The sequence below is a fragment of the Helianthus annuus genome, chromosome 12 (genome assembly GCF_002127325.2).
Source record: "Helianthus annuus cultivar XRQ/B chromosome 12, HanXRQr2.0-SUNRISE, whole genome shotgun sequence".
In the NCBI taxonomy this organism is placed as follows: domain Eukaryota; kingdom Viridiplantae; phylum Streptophyta; class Magnoliopsida; order Asterales; family Asteraceae; genus Helianthus; species Helianthus annuus.
Window position 1 is genome coordinate 109,088,499 of NC_035444.2, and position 17,229 is coordinate 109,105,727.

General features: G+C 42.3%; 1 non-coding gene across 1 annotated transcript; it reads left to right on the forward strand.

Annotated features, from left to right (window-relative positions):
• The first annotated feature begins 216 nt into the window (after window positions 1-216).
• Window positions 217-322, forward strand: LOC118485306. Its single transcript, XR_004875610.1, has one exon. It is a non-coding gene; the product is annotated as a small nucleolar RNA R71 (small nucleolar RNA).
• Window positions 323-17,229: the final 16,907 nt, after the last annotated feature.

Below are 17,229 nucleotides of genomic sequence, written 5' to 3' on the forward strand. Positions count from 1 at the left end.
TCATCAACCGCATGCACTTGTGTTCGGGTAACGGCCGGTCGTGCTCTCCTTGAAGCTTGAGCCTTTCTCTTTGAGGTGATCGCCATTTGTTCCAAAAATTCCCAATCCTCATGCTCATAGTTTGTGCCAAATGTCCCATTTGTAATGGACATCAAATTTCGTGCATCTTCGGCACACAACCCTTCATAAAAGGCGTTCATTAACTCCCAAAGCTCAATCCCATGGTGTGGACAATTTTTAATCATCATGTTCAAACGCTCGAAAGCTTCATGGAACATTTCGCCTTGTTGTTGTTGAAAGCTCCTCAACCCTTTTCTCGCATCATTGGTCTTTTGGGCGGTATAAAATTCGTCTAAGAATGTTTGTTGCATCTCCGCCCAAGTATAAATAGATGCCGAAGGCAAAGTGTAGAACCACTTCTTTGCCTTGTCCTCCAAAGAAAATTGAAATAATACCAACTTGATATCATCGGCCGAAAATCCTTGACTCCCAAGAGTATTGCAAATTGAGTCATACGCCTCCAAATGGAAATAAGGCTCCTCCGTTGCTAACCCCTTGTATTTCGGCAAACTTTGTAAAGAATTGGTTCTTACTTCAAAAGTTCTTCCTTGGTTGTTATGAGGGATAACCACCGGTGAAGGATTGTGCGTTATCACCGGTCTAAAATGCGCTTCAATACCCCTCGCATTTTCCCTAAGATGCCTCCTTGGCACACCAAATCGACCTCGTGGACGAACTTGACCCATTGGTCTTTGCATGGGCCCTTGTGGTACCATTGGTTGTTGAATTGGCCTTTGAATTTGCGGTTGCACCTGTTGTGGTCGAACTTGTTGCAAAGGAACCGGACGTTGCAATTGCGGCCCTTGTGGCCTTGGCCTAATATGTTGAGGTATGAGTTGTTGTTGTTGTACCCCACCAACATTTGGAATCACTTGTACTTGGCCTTGCGTATAACCGTACTCCCCTTGCTCTCCATCACCCCCATAACCATACCCTTCTTCATCAAAACCTTCAAACTCCTCATAGCCTTCATCATACCCATCTCCTTGAATTCCCGATGATTGCCCAAATGGAATAGTCGAGTATTGGAAACCCGATTGATTTGGTGGTCGATACGGTGTAGCGTGGACAATAGACGAAATTGGTGCCATAGTATGGCTCGAATATGACGGACCCGCACCCGGGAAAAAATGGGATAATGGTGGTATAGTAATGGAAGGGTTAAATGTGACGGTTGGTTCTTCTTGGGTAGTAATGGGCTGTGTGGTGTTGGTTGATGTAACATTTTGAAGTATGGTGGGTTCGGTAGTATTTGGTGGAATAGTAGTATTAGGTGAGGGTTGAGTGGATGTTGGTATGAATGATGAGGTGAATTCACCCGTAGTGGGTGGTGGTGGTGGTGGATCCATGATGTATCGAAGTGGTGTAATTGGTGTAATTGGTGTTGTTGGTGAACTATTGATTGTATTTTCCCTTAGCAAAATTCGGTTTGCTCGCAAAGTTCGCTCGATTTCTGGATCAAATGCCAATGGTGATAGCTTGTGAGAGCTCCTAGTACGCATGCACCTGTAAATACCTGCACACTAACACACCCAGCGTAAACCAGAAAAATAACAAACTTAAAAAGAACAAAAATAACACACGTTGCGCACTACTCCCCGGCAACGACGCCACTACCTAAACAATGTTTGGTTTTGAAACATCAATCGTGTCATGATGAACTACTTTAACTACTTTTATTATTAAATGCTATGTTTGATATGATTGATGGCTTGATCCTGGTCATGTCACGCCTCCAAGCGGTGGTACTCCGCGGGTGGATTTTGGGGGTGTGACACTGTATTGTGCTATGTGCTCCTCAGGATCCGTTGTACCATCATACAGCTTCATAGTAGGGATATGGAACCTTTTGGGTACCTCTGCATCACAAATTGGTGGTGCAAAACGAGATACCTTATGGCTTCCATCTGCAATCTCCGGGATAGGCTTGACTACCCCTGGAACACTTGAGATCATATCTTTCAGCTTCTGTAACTCCCTGGCCATAGCATGATTGATACCTGTATCCTGCACAAATCCATGGTTAGTGGTAAGATAATTATTTAAGGTGTTACCTCCCATCGGGTTCAAGTTAGGAGCATTGGGTGTGAATCCATATTGCTGGGATTCTGGGATAATGGATGGACCAGTGGAAGCAATGGTCTGCATTGGAATAAAATCTCCTTGATGGACATCTAGGCTTCCTGTTTGCAAATTCTTCAAGGATCCTGGTATCTGTAGGGATTCTTGAATCTGGGATGATCCTGGGACGAAGGAGGATCCTTGAACCTGGGATGATCCTGGAACAAAGGAGGATCCTTGAACCTGGGATGATCCTGGGACTAAGGAGGATCCTAAGCTCATGAAGGATCCCAAATGCTGGGCGTAGGATCCCGCCGGTTGGAAATATGATCCTCATGCCTGAGTCATTGTTGCTGGGCTGAAATGCACTCCTCTTGATCCACCCATATATTGAATGTCTGGGACCTCTGATGGCTGAGAAGTAATCATTGGAGTATCAAAATTCAAAGATTTGGGCATTAGTGGGGAATGATCCTCTGCCGTTTTCTTTTGCCTTTTGAGATCTCCGATTTCTCTGAGGATCCTGTCATTAGTTTCATCCTACTGCTGCATACGATCCCTCATCTGCAAAATCAAAGTAAATATATCACTAGTACTGGGAACAGAAGAAGTTAGAGCAGAAGATGATGGTTTAGAGGAGATAGAAGTCGGTCTCTTCTCAGCATTTTTCTGAGATCCAGCTTGTTAGGGCTGGATGTTTACAATACATGATCCTCAGATGTGATCCTAACCAGTGATCCTTGTTTCTTTGGCAGATAGTGATCCTCAGCAGACTCCCAGGATCAGGATCACGGACCATCATAGGATCCTCATACTAACAGTTGCTTTCGTTGAATTTAATGTTGTTTTGCAGGAATGACTAGCAGGATCCGCTCTTAGCATCACAATTAAAGGACGCGTCTTCACAACTATGCCATGTGCTTAATCGGAGATGGACGTTGTGAAGGATATGGAAACTTGGCATGATTTAAGGGCGATAATTTAGGCTAGATTAACTTTTATTTCTAAAGGGGTAATGAGCTAATTATTAGTCTTTTTACCTAAAATAGGTCACCTACACTTGTATATATAACACTCTTCTTCATTCGGAAGAACACACAACACAATTCTCACACGCTTAGACACTCAAAATTATAGTGATCCTTGTACTCAGCTCATTATCATCCGAAGTTGTAACTATATTTTTCTTATATTGAAGTTGGTGATCGGTAGTTGCCATCACCCGAGGTTTTTTATGCCGGAGATCATACATTGATCAAGGGCTTTTTCCTCGTATAAATCATTGTGTCTTTGCATATTTCTCATAAAAGTGATCCTTTACTTTTATAATTAACCAAGCATCATACCCCGTTTACATAAAGTTTGGTTACATTATCCTTGTGTGATTTTTGACCAAAACAGTTTGGCGCCCACCGTGGGGCAATTGGTGCTTCATTCATAAGAAAACCTTTTGTTCGAAATCATTTCAAAGAATTACATGGCTTCATCATTGAAAAACATGTCCACGGCAATGTCTGCAGTCACCTCGTCCCAGAACATTCTGCCTCCACCACCGGCAGGATCCCAGAAGAATGCTGAGAAGAGACAAACTCCTACTAATTCTAAAACTCCATCTCCTTCTACTATGAATTCTTATATTCCCAGTACTAGTGATGTATTTACTTTGATTTTGCAGATGAAGGATCGTATGCAGCGGCAGGATGAAACTAATGATAGGATCCTCAGGGAAATTGGAGATCTCAAAAGATAAAAGAGAACGGCAGAGGATCATTCCCCACTGATGCCCAAATCCTTGAGCTTTGATACTCCAATGATCACTTCTCAGCCATCGGGAATTCCAGACGTGCAAATTGTGGGAGAATCAAGAGGATTGCACCTCGGATCGACAGCAATGACTCAGGCATCAAGCTCACACTTTCAGCCGGCAGGATCCTATCCCCAGCATATGGGATCCTTCATGAATTCAGGAGCCTATCCGGGAACACAACAGTTTCAAGGATCCTACTTTGTTCCAGGATCATCCCAGGGTCAAGGATCCTCCTTTGTTCCAGGATCATCCCAGGTTCAAGGATCCTCCTTCGTTCCAGGATCATCCCAGGTTCAAGGATCCTCCTTCATTCCAGGATCATCCCAGATACCAGGATCCTTCCAGATACCAGGATCCTTCCAGATGCCAGGATCCCTAAAAAGTTTGCAAACAGGAAGTCTAGATGTCCATCAAGGGGACTTCATTCCAATGCAGACCATTGCTTCCACTGGTCCCTCCGTTATCCCCGAATCCTAGCAATATGGATTCACTAACTTGAACTCAATGGGAGGTAACACTTTAAATAATCATCTTACTACTAACCATGGATTCATGCAGGATACAGGTGTCAATCATGCTATGGCCAGGGAATTGCAGAAGCTAAAAGATATGATCTCAAGTGTTCCAGGGGTAGTCAAACCTATCCCAGAGATTGCAGATGGAAGCCACAAGGTATCTCGCTTTGCACCACCAATTTGTGATGCAGAGGTACCCAAAAGGTTCCATATCCCTACTATGAAGCTGTATGATGGTACAACGGATCCAGAGGAGCACATAGCACAATACAGGGAGAGGATGGAGATCAATCCTATCCCAGAAAAGCTGAAGGAAGCATGCCTATGTAAAGGATTTGGATCCACTCTTACTGGATCAGCTCTTAAGTGGCTGCTAAGTCTTCCCCCTTACTCTATTACTTCATTTGCTAATTTAGTTAATTTATTCAATAACCAATTCTCTTGTAGTAGAAAATTTGAAAGATTAACCAGTGATTTATATAGAGTAACTCAAAGTCATAATGAATCATTAAGGGATTACATAACTAAATTTAGTAAAGAATCCTTGGACATTCCCAACTTGGATATGGCTACGGCTGTCGAAGCCTTCAAAATGGGACTGCTGAAGGATTCATTATTCTATGATGATCTTGTTATGACACCATGCAGGAACCTAGATGAAGTAAGAACTCGGGCACTCAGGTTCATCCGGCTAGAGGATGACAAGAGGATCCAGGAGAGACAAATAGGATCCTCAAAACAGGAGAAGCAAGGATCCTCCTTCAAGAACAACAAATTCAAATCCTACCATAGAAATGAGAACCAGAATGTGCATGCTGTTGACCATGAAGAGGATGATGAAGATTATCCTCCAATCTCAGAATATTGTTTTTCCGTTGATAATCAGGAACTAATCCTTGCAATGCAGAATCTAGGTGAAAAAGCTAGGTGGCCCAGGAAGAATGATAAACCAGCCGGGACTAAAGAGAAGTCAAAATGGTGTGCATACCATGAGGATTTCGGGCATCTAACCGAAGAATGCATAGCTTTAAGAAAAGAGATTGGATATCTGTTAAGCAAGGGGCACCTAAAAGAACTGTTGGGAAGAAAAAAGCAAAGGACTCAGGATCCTGAAAGGATCCCTGAAAAGGCTCCAGCACCTCCGACAAATGCACAAGTGATCAACTTTATTTCCGGAGGATCAGACATCTGTGGTACATCCTTCTCGGCGGCCAAAAGGCATGCAAAGGAGTCAAAAATGGATAATGGAGAAAGACCTATTAGAACATCAAGTGTCTCATAGGGGAAGATGATAACGTTTGATGAGGATGATCGCATCAACATTCAGGATCCTCATCATGATAGTTTAGTTATTACTCTCTTCATCTCTAACCATTTTGTCCGCAGGATCCTTATCGATGGAGGAAGCTCAGTGAACATTATCCAGCTTGATGTTCTGAAGAAAATGGGTATCCCAGAATCAGACATCACACCAAGATCCTCCGTGCTTGTAGGATTCAGTGGAGAAACGAAGAAAACTCTGGGGGACATCAAACTCCCAATCTACGTGGAAGGATTACATAATTATCAAAAATTTTGCGTTATTGACTGTTTATCTTGTTGCAATGTTATCCTTGGCAGGCCCTGGATACATGATATGAAAGCAGTCCCATCCACCTACCATCAATGTGTGAAGCTCCCTAGCCCATGGGGAATAATCAAGATCGACAGTGATCAGCAGGAGGCTAAGGATTGTTATACCTCATCCATGAAGCCAACCTCGAAGCCAAGGGAGCAATAGCAATTACAGTATCCTCCGAGGAATGTCTTGGAGGCAAGAGAACAAGTTGTGGACGAAATCCTCTTGGATCCTAGTGATCCTGAATCAAAAATCTATATCGGATCAGGGATCCTTGGCAAGATGAAAGAAGACTTAATATCCTTCCTCAAAAGAAGAAAATCTACCTTTGCTTGGAAACATGAAGATATGACAGGTATATCTAAGGATATTATTACTCACAAACTTGGCATTGACAGGTCTATCAAACCAATCCATCAAAAAAGGAGGAAGTTTGCACCGGAAAGGAATGCCATTATCCAAGAAGAAGTAGAGAGACTACTTCGAGCAGGTATGATCAGAGAGGTAAAGTATCCAAAATGGTTAGCCAATGTGGTCGTTGTCCAAAAGAAAATCGGAAAGTGGAGGGTATGTGTCGATTTCACTGATTTAAATAAGGCATGTCCCAAGGATCCTTTCCCATTACCCCACATTGACTCCATGGTGGATGCAACAGCGGGGCATGAACTGTTAACCTTTATGGATGCATCATCTGGATTCCAACAAATTCAGATGGAACCATCTGACCAAGAGGATACAGCCTTTATGACCCCAACAGGTTTGTATTGTTATATTGCCATGCCTTTTGGATTAAGAAATGCAGGTGCAACATATCAAAGGCTGGTGAATATGATGTTCAAAGATCAAATTGGACAAACTATGGAAGTATACATAGATGATATGGTAGTCAAATCAAAGAAAGCTGAGGATCACCTAAGGGACTTGGAGGAAGCATTTGATATCCTTGATAATTATAACATGAAGCTTAATCCTTCAAAGTGCCACTTTGGTGTTAAGGCAGGTAAATTCCTAGGATATATGGTAACTCAGAGGGGCATTGAGGCAAGTCCGGAGCAAATTAAAGCACTAGTAAACATCAAGTCCCCTGCCAATGCTAAGGATGTGCAAAGGCTAACAGGCAGGATAGCAGCTCTGAACAGGTTCATATCAAAATCCTCAGAAAAATGTAAAGAATTTTACGATATCCTAAGGAAGAACAAGAAGTTTGTATGGACTGAGAAACATGAGAATGCTTTACAAGCCCTTAAAGAATATATGTCCTCAGCACCAGCATTATCAAAGCCCGAAAAAGGAGATGTGTTATCCTTATATTTGGCGGTATCCTCAACCGCTGTAAGTGTTGTCCTTGTTAAGGATCATGAAGAATGTCCTCAGGAAACCAGAGATGTCAGGAAGAATGGCTAAGTGGGCAGTAAAGCTTAGTGCCCATGATATAAGATATGAGCCAAGAACAGCCATTAAATCCCAAGCACTAGCTGACTTTGTGGCTGATTTCAGTAGTGATCTACAAAAAGAAGCAGAATTGGAGGTCCAACAGCTGGATGAGACCAAGGATCCTTGGATACTACACACTGATGGATCCTCAAATGTCAAGGGCACAGGGCTCGGGATACTACTAAAATCGCCACAGGGGGACATAATACCCCACTCCATAGCCTGTGAGTTCCAAGCAACTAACAATGAGGCTGAATATGAAGCCTTAATTGCTGGCTTGCAAATTGCTAAGGATATGGGGGTAAAATATCTTAAAGTATATGTAGACTCATTATTGATCACCAATCACTTTAATGGATCCTATGCTGTTAAAAGTGAAAAACTAACCAAATATTTAGAGATAGTCAAAGAATTGGCACTCTCTTTTGTTTCTTTCAGCTTAACACAGGTACCAAGGGAGGATAACACGGAAGCTGATGCATTGGCCAACTTAGGATCATCCTTAAAAATTCCAGAAGACATAAGTATCCCTATCATCCATATCCTGGCTCCTGCTATTGAAAATCAGGTGGCCATGGAAATAGAAGAGGATACTGCAGTAATCCCTAGTGAAGAAGCTCAATCTTATTCAGGATCATGGATCTCACCAATCATGAGATACTTGCAATACGGGGAGATTCCGATGGGAGAAAATCGTAAAGCTTTCAGGATTAAGGTATCTCAATTCACAATCTTAAATAATGTATTGTATAAACGATCTCTTGCAGGACCATATTTAAGATGTATCGAGGATCCTGAAATTGAAGAAGTATTGAGAGACTTCCATGAAGGAGATTGTGGAAACCACACTGGGGGCAGGGCATTGTTCTCAAGGATCCTTAGAACAGGATACTACTGGCCAACCATGAAAAGGGATGCTGTAGAATATGCTAGGAAATGTGATCCTTGTCAAAGACACAGCAATATCCTTCATCAACCAGCTGAACTGCTACACCCTATACCATCCTCTTGGCCATTCATGAGATGGGGGATGGATATAGTTGGCAAGCTCCCTAAAACACCTTTTTCTTTAGTATTTGGGGCAGAAGCAGTGATCCCAACAGAGATGGTGATCCCAACTGCTAGAACAAGTGCTCGTGATCCTGAAGAAAATGCTGCAATCCTGGCTCAGGATTTGGATACTATTGAGGAAATCAGGGATCTGGCTAGGATAAGGATGGCAAGCTACCAACAAAGAATGGCTGGTGCTTACAACAAAAATGTTAGGATAAGGAAGTTCCAAGTCGGAGATATGGTGTTGAGGAAAACATTCCAAAACACTATTAATCCTGCTGACGGGAAGTTAGCACCAAAGTGGGAAGGCCCTTACTTAATTGAAGCTGAAGCAGGAAAGGGGGCATACAGATTGCTAACTATGGAAGGAAACTTGTTACCAAGAGCCTGGAATGCTGTTCACTTAAAGAGATACTTTATGTGAACATGATCCTTCAAGCATGTGATCCTTACACTGAAGTATCCTCGAAGGATCCCGGTGATGTCAGTGATCCTTACTCTGGTAATGTCCTTATCTTAAAACATTTACGTTTCCTTACTTTTTACCAAAGGATAAGGATCCTGTATCCTTCATCCTCTTCTCACGAACCATTTGAGTTATGATAGTTCAGGTATCTACAGCATATCGTCAAAGATCTTCAAAAGCAACGCAGATCCTTGGGCTTGTCCCCAGTTATCCTTGGGATTATCCCCAGTTTCCGCCAGCAGCGCACGATGATCCTGATATAGTTCACGTCTTTGGGACCAGTACCCACTTCCGGGGCTGACAACCTCATCGTACTGGCTATACCCAGGATCCTACGTATAATGGTAGACGTACCATACATCCGTTCATAAGGTTTCTAACGTTTTCACGTTAGCTAAGGTTTTGACATTTTCATGTCACTAAGTTTGGATAGTCGCCAGTAAGGGCCATACTCCAGTTTACATACGATCCTTTGGGCTTGTCCCCAGTTATCCTTTGGGCTTGTCCCCAGTGATCCTTTGGGATCATCCCCAGTGATCCTTTGGGCTTGTCCCCAGTTACTAACTTATCTTTTATATTGGCTTAGTCCCAAGTTATATTCCATTTTTTCAGGTTTTCGAAGTTAAACAATTAAGGATCCTTAATCCTTATTATCCATTAAAGTTTTACTTATGGTTATCCCGATTAAAGGTTAGGATCCTAACTTGGATCCTCAGGTATGATCCTTAACTATTTTTAATTTCATTATTCATTTGAATAACTTTTAGACCTTGACAACTGAACCTATGATCCTTAAAATAAACTACCTTGAAAATTTTCGATTATAGGATATTTGATCCAGGATCATATCCTAAATTTCTTAAACATAATTCGCTCAACTTTTCTTACTCAAACAAACATGTGTCAAAACAATCGAAAATAAAAAGGATAATAACACAAGATAAGCGACAAAAGTTTAAGATTTTATTTATTAACGAAAGGATTAACCCTTCAAAAGTTGTCAAAATTGCCAACCCACATTTCTACCAGCAAAACGTGGCCCGTCCACATGGGTTAGCAAAGGGTGTCCATTGTCTTTGCGGTCTTAGCAGGTGCAGGAAATTAAAGGCGGCAGGATCACAAAGGCTTCATCCCCCAAACAGAGGATCCCTCCACCATTTGCAATCCTACCTATTGTCTGAAGGATCCTGGATCCTTAATCCTAAAACTATTGTTTAAGTACAGACCATCATTGTTTGAAAACACCAACAACCACAAAAACTACTACCAAATTTTGAAAATTGGGCTCCGGCTATGTCTAGAAGTTTCCATCATTGCCCAATCTTGCAGCTCAAACCTTCGCTGCACCATCACCACCAGCTCCACTTGCTTCCCCCTGATCCTTACCAGCATCTCCACCTTCAAGCATAGGGATATCCTCAGCATCATCATCATCCTCCAACTCTGCCAGCCTTGCCTTCCAACCTTCCACGTCCCATGTGCCTTTGTCAAAAGAAGGATCCTGAGCTCTGCAGCCATTTGCAGCTGGATCTTATACATGGTTATCGCAGCAGAGACCTTAGCATCCTGGGTGATATCATGCTTCTCGTAGTCAAACTTGATCAATGCTTTGACAGCTTCATCCCTGGTAGCCCGGAGCTCCTTCTCAAGATCGGCTATCTTGAGATCCTTCAGCACACCCATCTGTTGGAGGTCGGCAATTTGGCAATCCTGATCTTCAACGTGGCTAACATAAGTTTCTATTTCAGTAAATTTATGCAAAAACAACAAGATATGACGTCAGACACAGGTGATCCTCAAAAACCATCAGGATAACCAACAGGGGCAGTGATCCTAACCTCGTTGACAGAATTAAGAAACTGCTGGCGAATCAGGGGAAATCCTTGAAGATCCTCAGAAACCTTTCTCTTCTTTCCCTTACCCCTAATAGGAGCTTTAGGGGCAGAAGCAGAGGGACTAGCAGCAGGGGTCTTCTTTCTTGAAGACTTGACATTGGCAAGTTCATCAATCCCGAACTTGGAGGCAGACTTGGCAGACTTAGCAGGTTTCCCAGCGCCTACACAATCAAAACCAGATAAGTTCCCTTACTAACTAAACAGTCTTACATATAACTTACTTTTTAATAAGGATACTTACTTGACATAGTGGCAGATGCGGAGGATACTTCTTGTGAATCTTGGACGGTGACTTGAAAACTTCTGGTCTCAGGATCAAGCTTTTTGAAAGCTAAAACCCTCTCTCTTGCAGCAGGAGTTAACTTGAGATGAGCAACGGATATGGCTGCACAAAAGACAAAGAAAACATTAGTGATCCTCATCATGAGAGATAAGTCTGATAGTGATCCTTCCAAGACCCTCTATCCTACCATGAGTAGCCCACTCCTTGGGCAGACCTTCCCCGTTAGGGATGGTATCTCTCCTAACAAAGAAGAACCGTCGCTTCCAGTTGGTATCATTTTTTGTGACCTTAAAAACAGGGTGATCCTCTCCAGCTTTCCGTTTCAACAAGTACCGACAAGAACCAAACGTGGTAAGATCATATAGCTCGGCCAGCTCCGACATCCCTAAGTCAATCCCCTCTTGCTCAATGATCCTCTCAAGGGTACACAGAACCCTCCAGATCATCGGCATGGCTTGGATATAGGACATGCCGGTCAGAGAAAAGAAGGATTGGGTGAAGGCTGGAAAAGGATATGAATTTCCTATGGTAAACGGAGTTGCAGGAAAGGCCACCCAGGCATCGGAAACGAAATCACTCAGAGCGGTGGAAGAAAAAGACTTGAAGACAGTATCCGCCGGAAAACAGTGACGGATCCTATCAACATGAGCATCAGTGAAGCAGCACCTCTCCGTAGGAGAGTCTTTGACGATCCCTTGGCTTTTCAGAGGACTGCTCTTCTTGTGATCCTTGTGAGGGGAATTTCGGAGCAACATACTCTTGGCAGGGTAAAAGCAGAAAAACAGAGCAAGAGAGGAAAGAAAAGAAGAGAATACCTGATTGATCTTCGGTTGAAATTATAAAGGGAGTATATCTTGAACTTAAATGCAGATTGATCCTAACCCTATCTCCTATTTATAATCATGATTTGCAGGGATGTCACCTCAATGACGTAAAGGTTGCAACGGCTAGTTCGAGATTAACAGCTAGTTATCCGACTTGTTTGTTGCAGATAAGATCAAAGCAAAATACAACTCGTTAATTTACAATAAACTCCTTATATTTTGGGGGCAATTGTTAGGGCTGGATTTTTACAATACATGATCCTCACATGTGATCCTAACCAGTGATCCTTGTTTCTTTGGCAGATAGTGATCCTCAGCAGACTCCCAGGATCAGGATCACGGACCATCATAGGATCCTCATACTAACAGTTGCTTTCGTTGAATTTAATGTTGTTTTGCAGGAATGACTAGCAGGATCCGCTCTTAGCATCACAATTAAAGGACGCGTCTTCACAACTATGGCATGTGCTTAATCGGAGATGGACGTTGTGAAGGATATGGAAACTTGGCATGATTTAAGGGCGATAATTTAGGCTAGATTAACTTTTATTTCTAAAGGGGTAATGAGCTGATTATTAGTCTTTTTACCTAAAATAGGTCACCTACACTTGTATATATAACACTCTTCTTCATTCGGAAGAACACACAACACAATTCTCACACGCTTAGACACTCGAAATTATAGTGATCCTTGTACTCAGCTCATTATCATCCGAAGTTGTAACTATATTTTTCTTATATTGAAGTTGGTGATCGGTAGTTGCCATCACCCGAGGTTTTTTATGCCGGAGATCATACATTGATCAAGGGCTTTTTCCTCGTATAAATCATTGTGTCTTTGCATATTTCTCATAAAAGTGATCCTTTACTTTTATAATTAACCAAGCATCATACCCCGTTTACATAAAGTTTGGTTACATTATCCTTGTGTGATTTTTGACCAAAACACAGCTGGTGGTGGAGGCAAAGGTGGAATGCCAGTAGATGAATTGACTGCCGACATCGCTGTGGATGTATTCTTCAATGATGAAGCCATGTAACTCTTTGAAATGATTTCGAACAGAAAGTTTTCTTATGAATGAAGCACCAATTGCCCCACGGTGGGCGCCAAACTGTTTTGGTCAAAAATCACACAAGGATAATGCAACCAAACTCTAAGTAAACGGGGAATGATGCTTGGTTTGTTGAAAAAGTAAAGGATCACTTTAGTAAGAAATATGCAAGTGACACAAGGATTTATACGAGGAAAAAGCCCTTGATCAATGTATGATCTCCGGCATAAAAAACCTCAGGTGATGGCAACTACCGATCACCAAACTTCAATATAAGAAAAATGGTTACAACTTCGGATGATAATGAGCTGAGTACATGGATCACTATAGTTTCGAGTGTCTAAGCGTGTGAGAATTGTGTTGTGTGTCTTCCGAATGGGGAAGAGTGTTATATATACAAGTGTGAGTGGCCTATTTTAGGTAAACAAACTAATAATCAGCTCATTACCCCTTTAGAAATAAAAGTAAATCTAGCCTAAATTATCGCCCTTAAATCATGCCAAGTTTCCATATCCTTCACAACGTTCATCTCTGATTAAGCACATGCCAAAGTTGTAAAGACGCGTCCCTTGATTATGATGCTAAGAGCGGATCCTGCTAGACATTCCTGCAAAATGACATTAAGTTCAATGAAAGCAACTGTTAGCATGAGGATCCTATGATGGTCCGTGATCCTGATCCTGATCCTGGAGCTCTGTTGAGGATCACTATCTGCCAAAGAAACAAGGATCACTGGTTAGGATCACATGTAAGGATCATGTATTATAAAAATCCAGCCCTAACAATTGCCCCCAAAATATAAGGAGTTATATTGTAAATTGACGAGTTATATTTTGCTTTGATCTTATCTGCAACGGGCGACTCGGATAACTAGCCGTTAAAGTCGGACTAGCCGTTGCAACCTTTACGTCATTGAAGTGACAATCCTGCAGATCATCATTATAAATAGGAGATAGAGTTAGGATCAATTTGCATTTAAATTCAAGAGCTACTCCCTTTATAATCTCGTCCAAAAGATCGATCAGGTATTCTTCCTCTCTTCTTTCCTTCTCTTTCTCTGTTTTTCTTTCTCTTTTCATTCCACCGCGAATATGTTGCTCCGGAATTCTCCTCACAAGGATCACAAGAAGAATAGCCCTTTGAAAGGTCAAGGGATCATTAAAGACTCTCCCACCGAGAGGTGCTGCTTCACCGATGCTCACATCGATAGGATCCGTCACTGTTTTCCGGCGGATGCTATCTTCAAGTCTTTCACTCCCACTGCTTTAAGCGATTTTGTTTCTGACACATGGGTAGCTTTTCCTGCAACTCCGTTCACCATAGGATATTCGTATCCCTTTCCAGCTTTCACCCAATCTTTCTTTTCCCTAACCGGCATGTCTTATATTCAAGCCATGCCAATGATCTGGAGGGTTTTGTATACCCTGGAAAGGATCATTGAGCAAGAAGGGATTGATTTGGGAATGGCGGAGCTGGCTGAGATGTATGATCTCACAACGTTTGGATCCTGTCGATATTTGTTGAAACGGAAAGCTGGGGAGGATCACCCTGTTCTTAAGGTTACCAAAAATGATACGAACTGGAAGCGAGGATTCTTCTTTGTTAGGAAGGATACCATCCCTAATGGGGAGGATCTGCCCAAGGAGTGGGCTACTCATGGTAGGATAGAGGATCCTGGACGGATCACCATCAGACTTGTTCCTTATGATGATGATCACTAATGTCTTCTTTGTCTTTTGTGCAGCTATATCCGTTGCTTATCTCAAGTTGACTCCTGCTGCAAGAGAGAGAGTTCTAGCCTTCAAAAAGCTTGATCCTGAGACCAGAAGTTTTCAAGTTGCCATTCAAGATTCTCAGGAAGTATCCTCCGCATCTGCCACAATGTCAAGTAAGTATCCTCATTAAAAAGTAGTTCTATGTAGGATTTTTAAATTAGTTAAAGTACTTATCTTATTTTGATTGTGTAGGTGCTGGGAAATCTGTCAAGTCTGCCTCCAAGTTTGGTATTGACGAGCTTGCCAATGTCAAGTCCACAAGGAAGAAGACCCCTGCTGCTAGTCCCTCTGCTTCAGCCCCTAAAGCTCCTATTAGGGGTAAGGGAAAGAAGAGAAAGGCTTCTGAGGATCTTCAAGGATTTCCCCTGCTCCGCCAGCAGTTTCTTGATTATGTTAATGAAGTAAGGATATTTGCCCCTGTTGGTTATCCTACTTGAATATCCTGCTTGAATATCCTGCCTGTATATCCTGCTTCTTTGAGGATCACCTGGTCCTGAACTTACCTTTTTCCCTTTCTGCAGAAACTCGCTGAAATAGAAACATATATTGGCCACGTTGAGGATCAAGACCGCCAAATTGCCGACCTCCAACAGATGGGTGTGCTGAAGGATCTCAAGATTGCTGATCTTGAGAAGGAGCTCCGGGCCACCAAGGATAAAGCTGCCAGGATGCTGATCAATTTTGATTACGAGAAGCATGACATTACCCAGGATGCCAAGGTCTCTGCTGCGACAACCATGTATAAGATCCAGCTGCAGATGGCTGCGGAGGTTCAGGATCCTGCCTTTGATAAAAGCTCATGGGACGTGGAGGGTTGGAAGGCAAGATTGGCAGAGCTGGAGGATGAGGACGAAGCTGAGGAGATCCCAATGCTGGAAGGTGGTGAGGCTGGCAAGGATCAGGGTGGAGATGGAGCAGCAATGGTTTGAGCTGCAGGATTGGGCGATGATGGATATTTCGAGACTAGGCCGGAGCCCAATTTTTAAAATTTGGTAGTGGTTTTTGTGGTTGTGATGTTTTCAAACAATGATGGTCTGTACTTAAACAATAGTTTCTAGGATTAAGGATCATGGATCCTTTGAACAATAGGTAGGATCGCAAATGGTGGAGGGATCCTCTGTTTGGGGGATGAATCCTTTGTGATCCTGCCGCTTTTAATTACCTGCACCTGCTATGACCGCATAGACAATGGACACCCTTTGCCAACCCATGTGGACGGGCCACGTTTTGCTGGTAGAAACGTGGGTTGGCAATTTTGACAACTTTGAAGGGTTTAAAATCCTTTGTTAATAAAATAACTCTAATCTTTTTTGGCTTATCTCGTGTTGTTATCCTTTCTTTATCCTCTTGTTGTCCAATTATTTTAGAAACATATTTGTCAAAGTGACAAAAGCTGAGCAAATCATGTTTAAGAAATTTAGGATATGATCCTAGATCAAATATCCTATCATTGAAAATTTTCAGAAATAGTTCATGATCGAGGATCATAGGTTTAGTTGTCAAAGTGTAAGGGTTATTCAAAATAACAAGTATAATCAAAATAGTCAAGGATCATACCTGAGAATCCAAGTTAGGATCCTAACCTTTAATCAAGATAACCATAAGTGAAATTTTAACGGATAATAAGGATTAAGGATCCTTATTTGTTTAACTTCGAAAACCTGGAAAATGGAACATAACTTGGGACTAAGCCAATATAAAAGATAAATTAATAGCTGGGGACATACCCAAAGGATAACTGGGCACAAGCCCAAAGGATCACTGGGGACAAGCCCAAAGGATAACTGGGGACAAGCCCAAGGATCGTATGTAAACTGGAGTATGGCCCTTACTAGCGACTATCCAAACTTGGTGACATGAAAATGTCAAAACCTTAGCTAACGTGAAAACGCTAGAAACCTTAGGAACGGATGTATGGTACGTCTACCATTATACGTAGGATCCCGGGTATAGCCAGTACGATGAGGTTGTCAGCCCCGAAAGTGGGTACTGGTCCCAAAGACGTGAACTATACCAGGATCATCGTGCGCTACTGGCGAAAACTGGGGACAAGCCCAAGGATAACTGGGGTTGAACCCAAGGATCTGTGGTGCTTTTGAAGATCTTTAACGATATGCTGAAGATACCTGGGCTCTCATAACTCAAATTCTCGTGAGAAGAGGATGAAGGATGCATGATCCTTATCCTTAGGTAAAAATAAGGAAACGAAAAATTTTGAGATAAGGACTTTACCAGAGTAAGGATCACTGATATAGCCGGGATCCTTCGAGGATGCTTCCAATGTAAGGATCATATGCTTGGAGGATCCTGTTCACATGAAATACTTCTTTAAGTGAATAGCATTCCAGGCTCTTGGTAACAAATTTACTTCCATGGTTAGCAATCT